Below are 15153 nucleotides of genomic sequence, written 5' to 3' on the forward strand. Positions count from 1 at the left end.
AGATAGATGTTAATCTTTGGAGCCTGTGGGGCTCAAAGGTAATGATAGGGGTTCAGCCTACCATTCCAGGGGTCTTTTCATGTATTATTTGCTTTTATGAACCTACAAGACACTATACAGTACAACAGCACAGTCAAGTCCAGGAATGCCTTTTATAGCTTGCCAGTCGTGGTGTGGTGCTTTATTAAATAAAATTCCAGCATGCCCACCCATTGGTGCCATCTTTAAGAAGTTGATATAAAGCAGAGAAATGCATTAGTAATTTCTTGCAAATTTAGAGAACAATGTCCTCTCTTTTCTTCCCTCTAGTTTAATTCATGTAAGATGATACGATGGAGAACTCGTCAAGTAGCCCATCTGACAATGGATTATTGTTCAGGCTCGGCTCAGCACTTGTATTTTCCCCTCATGCCTCTTGTGTCAGTCTTTCAGTCCTAGTCAGATCCTTCATTAGAGAGCAAACACACATGTTGCGTTGGTTTTGTTAGTCCAATGAGGCTGTGCGTTTGTCAATGTTGGCTCTGGACTGTCCGCCTCCGAAGCGGATCCACATGCAGGCATGTCTTTTGTCTGCGGGAGAACAGGCAGAACAAGTCCGACCACGCGGGCCCCTAAAGCTCGTGAACAAAGAGATGAGCAGGTGGAGAACTGGAAAGTACCACTCAGTGTACAAAAGCTATGAGTTAATTTAGTGTTGAGGTAGAAAAAGACTTGAATCTGTACAACTTGCACGTACAACTTAAATTCTGTATAGGTGATTCATCGCTTGGACATAGGGATGTCCCGGTCGCATATTTTTGCACTCGAGTCTGAGTCCAAGTTACTTTTTTGCCATATTGCCCTATATATATATAAGCAGGGGTGAAAGTGCCTAGAATTTCTTGCCGGAACTCCCCGACGTGAATGTCGCCACGGAGCTTTTTTATATTTGGGGGGGGGGGGGGGGGGTGTCAAACCACTTAAACTACTTAAATGCAAAGAAAACTGTTTTAGCACAGTTATTTCTATAACACATACAAAAACTGATTTTCATTCAAAATTGTATTTTTTCAATGATTTGCAAAATAAAAGTTAACAAAAACAGCAATAACCCGAACCTCCATCTCCTAATTTTTATTTTCTCTCATTTCCTCACATACTAAATGCCAAATCTCAATTATAACTACTTAAGAACATAGGAGGTACATTAAAATTGAAGATAATGTAAAACTTTACTTTTTGTTTTTTTATACATAAAGATATAAGTAACATACATTCAGAAAAATAAGTACAAATGACTTATACTATGCAAAGTGAAATTGAATATATTTTGAAGATTCCGCAAACATAGACTTTTTTAAATCATAAGGAAATGAATAAGTAGCCTAACATAAATGAACAAATATAAGAAAAATATATGTCCTGAACCTCTCCATCAGAGCAAATAAAACTAAATATGATAAATAAGCCTCCTCAACTCCTTCGTTGCTCTTAAAGATTTGATCCATTTTATGATGCATTGTCCGTTTTTGTCGCATCAATTCAACCTTTTTTTTGTTCTTGTTGTTCCAGAAAACATGCACATTTGAACCAATCAGAGCTAACCATCTCTGCTGATCACATGTCAGTATGTCAGTCAATTGAACGGATAAATGAGTCCAGGCGTTTTGCTTTGCTGCGTGCATTCGCACATTCACGTGACTCATCATCGTCAGGCTCAGATAACTGCAGCAGCTGGGGAAACCTCCATGCCGTCCGTGGGATAAAATAAATAATAAATACTAGTGCTGCAACGATTAATCGATTAACTCGAGTATTCGATTAGAAAAAAATATTCGAATTAAATTTTGTTGACTCGAGTATTCGTTTAGTTAAATTAGGGTTTGAATGGTTTATTTCGAAATTGTTGCATTTAGTTTTATTGATTAGGCTGGATACACTGCCCTCTGGTCTGCCTCTTTTCACATGGCTGAATCTAACCGCTCCCTGTTAAGACCAACGTAAGTTAAGTTTTTGTTTGAGCTAATATTTTTTAATGCATTCGTAAATCGTAATTTAGTTTATAGGCATATTTTGCCATTTTTTGTGGGAATATGTGTCTGAACCATTTGTTTAGAGCATTGCAAAAAAAAAAACTTTAGTATTTTGTAGCATTTAAGCTAGCGGACTTTTTCTATGTAAGTTAGCCAATTGTTCTTTTGTTTTACATAGATCCTCGTTTTTTAAAATAAACTTATACCGTTTGGGGTTCAGCTATGGTATTTTAATTTTACATGTTCCTTATCCGATTACTCGATTATTCGAACTAACTAGTCCATCGATTAATCGACTACTAAAATATTCGATAGCTGCAGCCCTAATAAATACTGGTGGAAACGGATTATGCTACACAAGCACTTTATCATGCTTATTGTTAACACTTGTGTATGTAAATCTGATGTTGGTAGATTGTTTTCTTCTTGGAGATTAAATGCATGTGTGGCAGCTTAGCACTTTTTTTTTTTTTACAGAGCGCTTTGACAGTTGCCGTCATATTTTCAGAATCAAAGCATCGTGTACCGGAACAGCGTTCCGGCCCTGAATCTTATGCCGGAACTGCGTTCTGGCCCTGAATCTTATACCGGAACTGCGTTCCTGACCGTTCTGGCCCACTTTCACCCCTGTATATAAATAGATTAGGGCTGTCAAAATTATCGAGTTATCAGGCGGTAATTAATTTTTTTAATTAATCACGTTAAAATATTTGACACAATTATCGCACTTGCCCCGCTCAAACAGATTTAAATGACAGCGCAGTGTCATGTCCACTTGTTACTTGTGTGTGTTTTGTCGCCCTCTGCTGGCACTTGGGTGTGACTGATTTTATGGGTTTAAGCTCCATGAGCATTGTGTAATTATTGACATCAACAATGGCGAGCTACTAGTTTATTTTTTGATTGAAAATTTTACAAATTAAAAGGAAAACATTAAGAGGGGTTTTAATACAAAATTTCTATAACTTGTGCTAACATTTATCCTTTAAGAACTACAAGTCTTTTTATCCATGGATCGCTTTAACAGAATGTTAATGTTAATGCCATCTTGTTGAGTTATTGTTATAATAAACAAATACAGTACTTATGTACAGTATGTTGAATGTATATATCCATCTTGTGTCTTATCTTTCCATTCCTACAATAATTTACAGAAAAATATGGCATATTTTATAGATGGTTTGAATTGCGATTAAGTAGGATTAATTAATTTTTAAGCTGTGATGAACTCGATTAAAATTTTTAATCGTTTGACAGCCCTAAAATAGATATATTTACAGTGGTACTTCTACATACGAAGTTAATTCGTTCCAGGACCCGGTTTGTAAGTGAAAATGGTCATATGTCGAGCAGGATTTTCCCATAAGAATACATTATGATTCCATTAATTCGTTCCACAGCCAAAAACCTACACTAAATCCTTAATAAATGCTGCTGATACTATTACTAATGGTAATTACACATAGCAAAACAAATAAATTATAAATACAAATCGGAGTAATACAGTATAATAATAATAATAATTCCTGTAATAATGTAATGAATCGGGTTCCAATGTGGCAGATGAGTTTTGCGTCCTGTACCTGAACGCACCGTGTGGCTGACTTGTAGGGCTGCAGCTATCGATTATTTTAGTAGTCGATTTATCGATGAACTTGTTAGTTCGAATAATCGAGTAATCAGATGAGGAACATAAAAAATTAAAATACCTGAGCTAAGCCTCAAACGGTATAAAAAAAACAAATAAATAAATGAGGATCTAAGTACAACAAAAGACCAATTGGCTAACTTACATAGCAAAAGTATGCTAGCTTAAATGCTATAAAATGCTAACATTTTTTTTTGCAGTGCTCTTAACAAATGGTTCAAACACGTATTCCCACAAAAAATGGCCAAATATACCTATAAACTAAATTACGAATGCATTAAAAAAACATTAACTCAAACAAAAACGTATCTTATGTTGGTCGTAACAGGGAGCAGCAGGATGCGAAATGAGTTATGTCATATTCACTGTTTCCAGAGGGCAGTTTTTCTCCCTAAATCAATAAAACTAAATACAAACACTTTCAAGACAAACCATTACAACACTACTCTAATTAAACGATTACTCGAAGCAGCAAAACTTCATTCGAATCTGTTTTCTAATCGAATTACTCGAGTTAATTGATTAACCGTTGCAGCACTACTGACGTAACAGTGAGATAGGTACGGTAGACATTTTACTTTCTCTTTTAATGTTTTGTTTTTGGCGTCAACTGCGGCAGACAATAGCCGTGTTGTGTTGCACAAGTTCTGAAATAAATGATTAATAACCTAACAAAGCTTGCGATTTCATTGGCGATGTTACCACAATAATAATTGTCACCTTAACTTATAAAGACTAGCAAACGGAGGTCAGAGGACTGTCGAGATCTTAGACATTCTACGGCCGTATTGTCGAGGCAATTCACGGATGCGCACACCACGCTCATATTTTTCTATCATTTCCATCTTCATTTCAGTGGTAAGCTTCACCTTTTTCCTTTTTTTCCTCACCTGCACTAACCTTCTTGGAACCCATGTTGATTTCTCTCACAACGAAAGGGTTACGGTTTCCTGTGGGAAAACAATAACTACGCCGCTGTTATAAATCGTCATATTTCGAGCATGTCGTCATATATCAAGACAAAAGACGAATGAGATTTTACGTCGAATGCGAGGTGTTCGTATGTTGAGGTATTGTACTGTATTATTATTATTAGCAATATTGTTTGATTGTTGCTAGCCCCTCTCAGTCAAAATGGATTGGTCTATCGCCATCATATACAGCTAAAGTTTTAATGTGTTCATAGCTAACTTAACCCCTGTATTTAGCATAGGTTTTTGGGCTATGGAACGAATTAATCGAATTATAATGTATTCTTAAGGGAAAATAATACGACATACGACCATTTCGACTTCCAACATTGGGTCCTAGAACGAATTGTATGTAGAGGTACCACTGTAATACGTTTTATTTGTAGAGTGCTTTTACATATGCTCAAAGACGGTTTACAGTTAAAATAAAGTAACAAGGCAAACAACATGAACAGAATAAAACAATGGGGAAAAAAAGCTTGTTGAAATGTTTCTTTAGTTCCAGCGCTGTAAGTGGCAGTTTGACAAAATTACTGTGTGGTTAATGTAAGAACAGCTAATTTTCACTGGTTCTCTGCTTCTTCTTTGGGCGTCAATGACATGAGTTGGAAACAATTTTAAAAATGCGGGGAAAAAAATAAAGGTAAACGTTATCTTTTTTTTTTTTCAGTGTTTGTGTTCAGTTTGCGAAAAAGTAAATATAAAGTACATATTTTTATTTCTGCAATCCTCAATTTTTTGTGAAGGACTAAAGAAAATTATTATTACTAAATTGTTATTACTAAATTATTTTAGCTTGAGTTACTTTTAGGGGCCACACAAAATGAAGCGGCGGACCAGTTCTGGCCCTCAGGCTGCGAATTTGACACCTGTGGGTTAGGACTATAGTATGCAGTTTCCTCCTACCTTCCCATCAGACTGACAAACAAGAAGTCCCCAGACTTGGTTATCAGTACGAGAAACATAGCGTGGCTTTAGTCAGAGATTCAAATGGACATACAGGTAAAATTACGTTTTGTATTGTGCAATGATCCAATTTCTTCTTGTTGCTATTTGGTTCAAAGTCTGAATATTTTCTTTTACTTTACCTCATGGAAACACTTGACATGCCAGTGAGATGAGCACTGTGAGAAGTCGCAGTGCGACATGCCTAATTTGCCACGAAGAATGCTTGTTTGTAGTACAATTGAATTAGAATGAGTAAACTTTGACTTTTGAAGTCATCTCTTGCAGGCAGATTATGTCATACTGAGGTAATTACCATGTGATTGCTAATTATGCCCAAAGTAAAACCACATGTTGCTTAGATGAAGACATGTATTGTCAGACATATACTGGTATTATATGTATTATTTTGAGTGTGTTTTGATTAGGTCTGTCAAACGATTAAAAATTTTAATCGAGTTAATTACAGCTTAATAAATAATTAATCGTATTAATCGCAATTCAAGCCATCTATAAAATATGCCACATTTTTCTGCAAATTATTGTTGGAATGGAAAGATAAGACACAACACGGATATATACATTCAACACGGTACATAAGTACTGTATTTGTTTATTATAACAGTAAATCAACAAGATGGCATTAACATTATTAACCTTCTGTTAAAGCGATCCATGGATAGAAAGACTTGTAGTTCTTAAAAGATAAATGTTACTACAAGTTCTAGAAATTTTATATTAAAACCCCTCTTAATGTTTTGGTTTTAATGCAACTTGTAAAAATTTCTATCAAAAAATAAACTAGTAGCTCGCCATTGTTGATCTCAATAATAACACAATGCTCATGGGTGCTGAAACCCATAAAATCAGTCATACCCAAGCGCCAACAGTGGGCGACAAAACACAAAAAAACACAAGTAGACATTACACTGTGCTGTCATTTTAACCTGTTTGAGCAGGGCATGTGCATTAAATGCGTCAAATATTTTAACGTGATTAATTAAAAAAAATAATCAAGGCCCGTTAAAGCGATAATTTTGACAGCCCTAGTTTCTAAATAAATTGTCCTTGGAATTTCAAAGATGTGAAAGTTTTTTTTTCAGGGCGAGTGAATATTTTTGATATTTCAAATACGATTTAACCTCATTAAGACTTTTTTGGTCATGTGTCCACATTTATAAACAGCAGGACTAAAATTATCAATCATTTTTATAGAATACATACTGGACTGTCTCAGAAAATTAGAATACACAATATTCTAATTTTTTGAGACAGTCCTGTGTATATATACAGGACTGTCTCAGGAAATTAGAATACACAATATTCTAATTTCCTGACTGTCTCAGGAAATTTCATTTCAAATGAAGAAACTGTTAATTTAAAATAAAATTTAAAATGAATAAAACCGAAATACACTCTAGTTATGGCCCCACATAAAATGCAAAAGTATATTTTATTTTGTGTTTATTATTATTTTACTTGGTTTCACCTATGCTTTACTTTGTCCTCCTGTCAAGTTAAAATAGTGCTACAAAAGAATTATGTGGTGCATGTTAAGACAAAGCTTTAAATCTCGTTGTACTCTGTACAATAACAATAAAGGCTTTCTATTCTATTCTATTCGATAAAACGTACAATATTTTGAATGAATGAACAATAGTCATAATTTCTGTCAACATAATGTTTTTATTTCTAATATTTATTTACTTCACCACCCACCCCCATAATTCCGATAAAAAAATAAATAAATAAAAACAGGCTTAGCTAATTTTCTGGGGCAAAGCCCATTTCAATCCATAGTATTTAACTCATTGCCTATCACTGACACCAATAGCTGTCCAATTCGTTTGAACTGGGAAGGACTGAATGTTCATCTTTCAATGCCATTGACGGCGCCAGACGTCTAATCCATTTTGACCGGGAGCTCTTGGCAGTGAATGATTGTTGCCAGCCTTCCCATTAAAAATACAGTGCCCTCCATAATTATTGGCACCCCTGAAAAAGATGTGTTTTTTTAGCTTGTAATATATATTTTTTAATTCAAATAATATGGGACCTTAATGGAAAAAAAAGAGAAAAATCCAACCTTCAGTACAAGTGCATTCATTCAGTGGGGAAAAAAATCCCACATAAAGAAAAAATTATTTGACATCAAATAATGTGTGTCACAATTATTAGCACCCCTGGTGTTAATACTTTGTACAACCCCCTTTTGCCAACAAAACAAGGTCTGGGGACTGAGATGGCCATGGGAGGAGCTTGATTTTGTGTCTGGTGAACCATGTCTGTGTAGATTTGGCCATATGCTTAGGGTCATTGTCTTGCTGGAAGACCCAGTGACAACCCTTCTTCGGCTTTCGGGCAGAGGGCAACCAATTTTGATTTAAAATGTCCTGGTATTTCAAAGCATTCATAATGCCATGCACCCTAACAAGGTTCCCAGGGCCTTTGGAAGCCCCACAGCATCACCCACCCCCATACTTCACAGTGGGTATGAGGTGCTTTTCAGTATGCGCATCTTTCGTGGCACGCCAGACCCACTTAGAGTGTTTGTTGCCAAAAAGCTCAATCTTGGTCTCATCTGACCAAAGCACACGGTCCAAGTTGAAGCCTGGGACCGTGTGTATTTTTGTGTGAGACCAAGATTGAGCTTGAGCAAGATTGAGTCCCCAGACCTTGTTTTGTTGGCAAAAGGGGGTTGTACAAAGTATTAACACCAGGGGTGCTAATAATTGTGACACACATTATTTGATGTCAAATAATTTTTTCTTTATGTGGGATTTTTTTCCCACTGAATGAACGCACTTGTATTGAAGGTTGGATTTTTCTCTTTTTTTCCGTTAAGGTCCCATATTATTTGAATTAAAAATATATATATTAGAAGCTAAAAATCACATCTTTTTCAGGGGTGTCAATAATTATGGAGGGCACTGTATATTGGATTTCTGGCGCCATCACTTGCAATCAATGAGTTAAATGAGTGCCCTTTAAAGGGCCATTATGTTTTCCATAATAGTGCAGTCTCGTCTACTGTTGTTTTTAGAAACAGTGTGAGGAACCTGTTCCTACATTGCTGTTTCTTAGTAGCACAAGCAGCAAAAAAAAGTGCTGATGACCAGCATGCGTTTGTTATATGTAGGCTGATAATAATGAGCCTAAAGCAGTCAAAAACATTGCTTAGCACTTTAAAGTACTGACTGACTCACCATCCGTGACTGTAAATTGAGAGGACCTGGTTCTGGTATGGGAACCGCATACAATTTATGATGCCGGAATTACAAAGGGTAACTCCTACGTTAACCGCTTTGGGAAACAAAGAAGCTTCACAAAAGAGAAGGAAAGCTCTCCCCAATCTCTGATGAATTTAATAAGAAGCTCGCGCTCCCATTTTGTTTGTATTATTATCACCAAAACACTATGATTATCAGGTTAAAATGTCTAGTAATTACATGGCTCTTGTTACCTATGATTGGTTTCTCACTCTCAGTGGTTTTTGCTGTCTTTTTGACCGTTCTTAACTTACTTAACACACAGCAAAACTATCCACTTTAGTTAGAGTAGCAAAGTTTGGTTTGTAGGAAGGAGTATTAATAATTAGCCAGGGAGAAATGTTAAGAATGTACATTTCATTCCTCATTTCACGCTCTAGGTTCACATTCTTCCCTCGGAAATGCTGCTTGTTAACATGAACAGTACCCAGGATGGGGTCCACTGATAAGCACATCCCGAGTAAAAAATGTCATTTTTCTTCAATTTAATGTCACAGCATTTTTCATCTTATTACTCAGTGTATCTTATTATACTGTATAACCACCTGGTTAAAGCAAATATGTACATATGTATATTTATACAACGTGACACGACACATTGTTGTGTGCATGTACGACAGCACAACCATACTGTTTAGTTATCTTTTTAAATGTGGTTTCTTTGTTCTTTTTGCATTGAAGAAACACTTACTAACTCTTCAGTTTTGGTCGATTTTAGCGATGCCGGTGGACAAAAGCGGGAGTGTTTTGCCTTAAGAAAAACTGCGTTTCCCATAAGGATCAGCGCTGCGTTTCCCATGAGGACCAGCGCACACCCGTACAGTGTCATACAATCATCAATCAATCAAAAATCAATCTCCCGGTCGCCTGCAGATGGATTTAACAACATTTCTGTTTCCAGCAGCTGTGTAAAGGATAAATTGTAATAAGGTAATGAATCTAGTTGTGGCAAAACAATAGCATAAGACGGTTAGCAACCATGTGGCTTAGTGTGGCTAAGCCGCCCAGCCCACCCGAACTCGTCAGCGCGTCACGCCAGCAAGTGAAAGCCGATGTTTATTCTGTATATCCTAGTAGCATGCCTTTTTTACCTCCTCAGACAAACTTTTTGTCTCTTTTGTTGCTCTGCCATCTTTGCAGAATTCGCACAAAAGCATCGGCATTGACTTCCGTCTTTTCAATGAATGGGGAAAAGCGGAAGTGACGTATGTCGTAAAGCAGTCAGTACATTTGTAGTTTTTTGTGTGTGGCAAGGATCCTGCCACCTTCCTCAAAGTTAATTAGTGCCGGTGAAAGTGATACAGACCTACTCAAGATATAAAAGAGGTGTCATTCAGCTAGTTGTCAGTCGACATATTATCACAAATGTTTTAAAAATATCTTATAAAGTAAAGATGCATGACAATATCGGTTACCGACGATGATTATCTGCCGATGATGGCAATTATGACGTTACACAGATAATCCAGATTTAAAAAGTTTCAACCGATAATGTAATCCGATAATTATATACTTGATTTTGGCTCCAAATGTGGGCAATCGAAACAGTTTTGTCGAATTCTGCACTGTCGCCTTTCAAATAATGTTTTGAACCATACCTATTCATGAATACAGAACATTTCTGACAATCAAGTTTTTTAGGATGAAGTATAATAATTTATTGCTTAAAATATGGCTGTTAAGCTCATTTTCAGATAGCTATTTTTTTGTATTTCAAGACATCTAAGTTAGTGAAATATACTTGAAGCGATGGCAGAAAATTTCACTACCAGTAATTTCCAATAGATTTACACTAAAAACAAGGGAATTTGACAAATTTTAAACAGGTGTGTTTTTGCAGTATATATGTTAGGAGTGGTTTACTTTTAAAGGCATTTTTGTACTTAGGTATTTACTCTGTAAGTAATTGTTGCCAAACGTTTACCATTACACAGTGTTGTTAATACTTGATTAATGACACTAACATGGATCCAAATAAACCAAAAAATACCATTTTAGAACAACAGTGACTAACCCCCCTCCATACACGCATACACAATCTGTGAGTGTAGTTAATCAGGAATTATCATCTTGATGTTTAAATTCCAGATCATACAACATTTGTATTCAAATATAGTAGGTGGGCAAGTTTGCTTTCTGACTTCAATGGTTCATTTGTTAGCATACCTGCCTCGCCAGTCCAGGGTGCAACTTGTATCTCACCCAAAGTGGATAGATGGGGAAATGCACTTTGTTTTCCCCCACCTACGCTGATTACTTTACTCCACATGTGGGCTGGGTTCAATGCGCGCCCACAAAGAAAGACATTGCTGTATGTTTAACATTTTGTTCAAATTGCACCAAACGTCATTGAATATTTCCATAAATAAGAGCGCTATTACATGTTCTGCCTACACTGTCCCCTCAGGGACCATCATACAACAGTATTACGTAACATTGGTCAGCTACAGATCAATATGGCTCATTGCAGAAGCACCAGTTTAACCAACAGTAACCTCGGAGAACCCCACATGACAACCGTAGCTGGTAATTCAATTGTAAATAATATTGCACAGTCAGCAGAGGTCAATATGCAGTAAGATACTGAGAGGGAAAAGCCATTTTAGCTGGAGGATGGGCGACTAACATCAAAATCAGACTAGGGAGACTAGGGAATAATCAGTGTAGGATAATGTAGATTAAAACTCGGCTAATCTATTGAGCCTTTTAAGCTTTTTAAATCCTACATTTTCAAGTATTTTGGTGAGTAGCCTGCTTTGTGGTATTGCTCGACACAGTAGTCCTATCAGACAGGTGCAATGTGAATTGTGTTGTACTAGAATTATCTTTAAATTACAAAATGATCCTGAAAATTCTGCCTCAGTTTGAAAAAATATATATATATTTGGTATATTTTGGGTATTAATAAATGATTACCATCACATCATGCTAGCCTCCAAGAGTACCTAAAAAGACCTCATATACTAGCCAGATTGTGCCTGTTGGTTTTTATTTATTTATTTATTCAGTTTTGCAACACTTTTTTTTTCAAAAGGATGAAGGTGTCAGGAGAAGATATCTCCTGGAGAGTTGACTTGAAATGAAGCAGTTTTAGGTGTCACTTTTAATAAATTGACTGCTTATATCAAAATATGACCTGGAAAGACTGCTTTAATGCAGCATACTTTTCGGAATATAAAGAGCTACAATTTACCTCCGAAGCCTGCAGTTTATTGTCCAGTGTGGTTCATTTGTGGATTTTTACATGCCAATGAGCTGTATGTATTAAATAGTGTCGTCAAACGTATTGATAATCAAACATATCCGGAATGGATAAGATAGTGGATTGCAGAAATATTGATTGTCAGTTATCAGAGTCATCAGAAATTTATTGTCATGGGTTAAATTAGGTTTTGCACTAGTCTTGATGTTAATCAATAGGGATTTCCCAATCGCATATTTTTACAGGTTAGTGTCCGAGTCACCTGATTTTGAGAATCTGCCGATGGTTCCGATCCAATACCGGGGGGAAAAAAAGGTATTTTTTTGTTTTGTTTTGTGTTTTTCAATGTATTTATTCAGATTTAGCAGTGGAACGGGGGCGCGGTGGCCCGGGGGACTACCCTAGATCCCTGGGAGATGACAATGGCCCCTTTGCCGGGCTGCGGGAGGAGGGATGGGCTGCACTGGCTCGGTGTCAGGATTAGCGATGAGACAGCATAGAATAGTATGCCAACATACTCACACTCACAAGGGATTCACACAAATCCTGGTTTCTAGACACATGGCTGATTTGTGTACACTCCACCCCTTCCAATCACATATCGCTTAGACCTCTCCCCCTCCCCGCTTTCATTGGTTATCAGGTCTCCCACATGGTGTCAACCGGAAATAAAACTAGCTAACAATAGCACCAACATATTCATAGTTAGTCTAAGCGTTCAATGTATTTCTTGTTGTTGTTTGTGCTTGTTCTGTCTCTCTTTCTTCTTTTCTTTAAAAAAAAAAAAAAAAGATAAATAGCAGTGGAAATAGATATATAACACGTTTTTACCTTTTTTCCCAAAGCATATATATATATATATATATATATATATATATTTTTTTTTTTTAATGTATATATGTTTATATTTCAATAAATGGTTTTCAAGCACCTCAAATGTAGTAATTATGATAAGTTTTAACATGTTATTGTCCCACCAAATTATTTTAAAACAAGAATAACAGAAAATATACTTGCCTTTATTAAATGCTTCATTGAGTGAGTCCACTCAAATTTGCTCAGGTTGCTGAGAACACTTAGGCTACGTTCATACTACAGGTCTTAATGCCCCAATCCGATTTTTTCGTGTTTTTCCGACTCGAGTGAGGCATTAACTTGACGGTCTGAATATGACGAGTCGCATAGAACTGGACCATTTCAAATCCGATCTGGGTCACTTTCGTATGTGGTTCAAATCCGATCTGGGCCACATTTTTCCAGACTGTCGCGGCGGTCTGTACTGTCCAGTCTCTCAAATCGGAATTCATGCAGCAATTATGTCATCAAAAAGCGAGAGAGACACTACGGTAGCGGTGCAGCTGTGCGTTATTAGCGCCTAGCTTGCCTTGAACACGGGTTTTTAGGAAGGGTCGGACTTGACAACAGTCATAAAAAAAATAAAAATGGGTTGAGGATAAGCCTGAGAATGAACGGTTTTCTGTGTGCTCCATATAAGCAATATTTCAACATTGCTTACACGGCCGAGAGTCGGGGCAAACTGCCCGTATGTGTGTGTGACATGCACGGACAGTGCGTGCATGCTATCGATCCATATACTTTGAATATAAGCCTAAACTGGGATTATTTATGTCTGTTATTTGTGTCCTCTTTCTAAAAAGCAAAATATGATATCCCTGGAATGACAGATGACAGCCAGCATGTGTGGTCATTTGTTTTGATGCTTCTGCGCATGCGGGTCGTCTTGCTCAGCACGTGTCGGACTGCGAATTAGTGCGCATGCGTAGTACTTGAAAGGTCTCAATGGACAAAGGCAGTCTGAACGGGCACACCAAAAAAACAGATATGACAAAAAAATCGGATTTGTGCATTAAGACCTGTAGTATGAACCTAGCCTTAGACAGAACAAGCTAATGTTTAACAAGCCATGTTTTAGAATCGGAAAACGGATAATGACTTCTTCTTCATTTTTCGTTTAGAGTCCAAAATTTGAAAACGGATAGCGAATTGTTATTTAATTTCTTGTTTTCCAAGAAAAAATAACAGTGTGTCATTCGTTCATTCCATATCTGTTTTAGAATCTAAAATCGGAAAACGGATATAATATTTTTTCGTTTTTCTTGTTAACTCCATGGCGTCACTGACGAATGAACGAATGTTGAATGAGGAATGTTCATTTGCTCCCACCCTTCCACTTCAAATGGATTGGACGTTTACTCGTGAGAAACTCAGTTAAAAACTTATAATTCAATTTTTAAGAGCCACGTGATTGGAAGTCTATCATTATCAATGGCACTGAATTAGTTGATAAAAAATAACACTTCATTTTTGGGTTTTTATTTATGCAGTATCGAAAATGGAAGTTTTGGGGTGAAACATTTAGTATCGTAACAACAGTAGTCTTTAAGTGTTAATATCCCTGCACCTTATAGTTGAGCTAATATATGAATAAATACTGTTTTCCAGGCATGAAAATCTCTCACCTTTTGGCGAAATTCGCCGTTTTGAAGTCAAAAAGGGTGACCTACGTGAATCGTGTAGATCTGAGGAGAAACTTTTTAAGGGGGGTGGGGTCGGGAGTAGGAATGTGCCGGTTTCCGGTGTCACGGTTTACCATGGTATGAAAATGTTGCGGTTTCAAAACCACTAAAATTATCTGTCACACCGTAGTACAGTACATGATTCGCTATTATTTTTCATGTGTCAAAAATGCAGTCAAAAGAGGCGCGGCAGCGCTCACCCCTTCCCCTATTTGTTGCTATGTGTGTCAGTGACGCTATTCCAGCGAACCCAAAAACAAAACACAAGGCGTACATTTCTTCAATTTATTGAGCTCTCAAATCGTGGTAACTGAAATATACAAAATGAATACATTTAAAACGTTGTACAATGGTATTTTTCCATGTGTTCGTAGCTTCAACTGATTAGCACCATGAAAAAGTTCGCCAAAAACAAAACACATTTTCCTTTCAAATTCAAAGTACAAACTAATTAAAAACTTACAAACACGAATGTTAGCCTAGGCTTAGCTGGAAGAGCAACTTCGTCGTGGTTTTAAGTCTCACAACCGCTAAGTGAGAAACAAGCTTGAAGTGGAAAAAAGGATAGC

The 15153-nt window shown here is 36.8% G+C and overlaps 1 protein-coding gene across 4 annotated transcripts in view; it reads left to right on the forward strand.

Moving 5' to 3' along the window:
* The window catches only part of n4bp3 (NEDD4 binding protein 3), a 53259-nt gene that overhangs the window by 12012 nt on the left and 26094 nt on the right, over window positions 1-15153 (forward strand). Inside the window, exons 1-2 of one of the 4 annotated variants that reach the window (XM_057849341.1) lie at window positions 5559-5633; window positions 12293-12362. The exons of 1 other annotated variant lie outside the window; for it this stretch is intronic. The gene's annotated coding sequence lies outside the window, so the exon portion shown is untranslated. Of the gene's footprint in view, window positions 1-5557; window positions 5634-9642; window positions 9776-12292; window positions 12363-15153 lie in introns of those variants that run through there. 2 more of the 4 variants (XM_057849340.1, XM_057849342.1) reach the window with 2 other exon arrangements.

This window comes from Corythoichthys intestinalis, chromosome 11, assembly GCF_030265065.1.
Source record: "Corythoichthys intestinalis isolate RoL2023-P3 chromosome 11, ASM3026506v1, whole genome shotgun sequence".
In the NCBI taxonomy this organism is placed as follows: Eukaryota; Metazoa; Chordata; class Actinopteri; order Syngnathiformes; family Syngnathidae; genus Corythoichthys; species Corythoichthys intestinalis.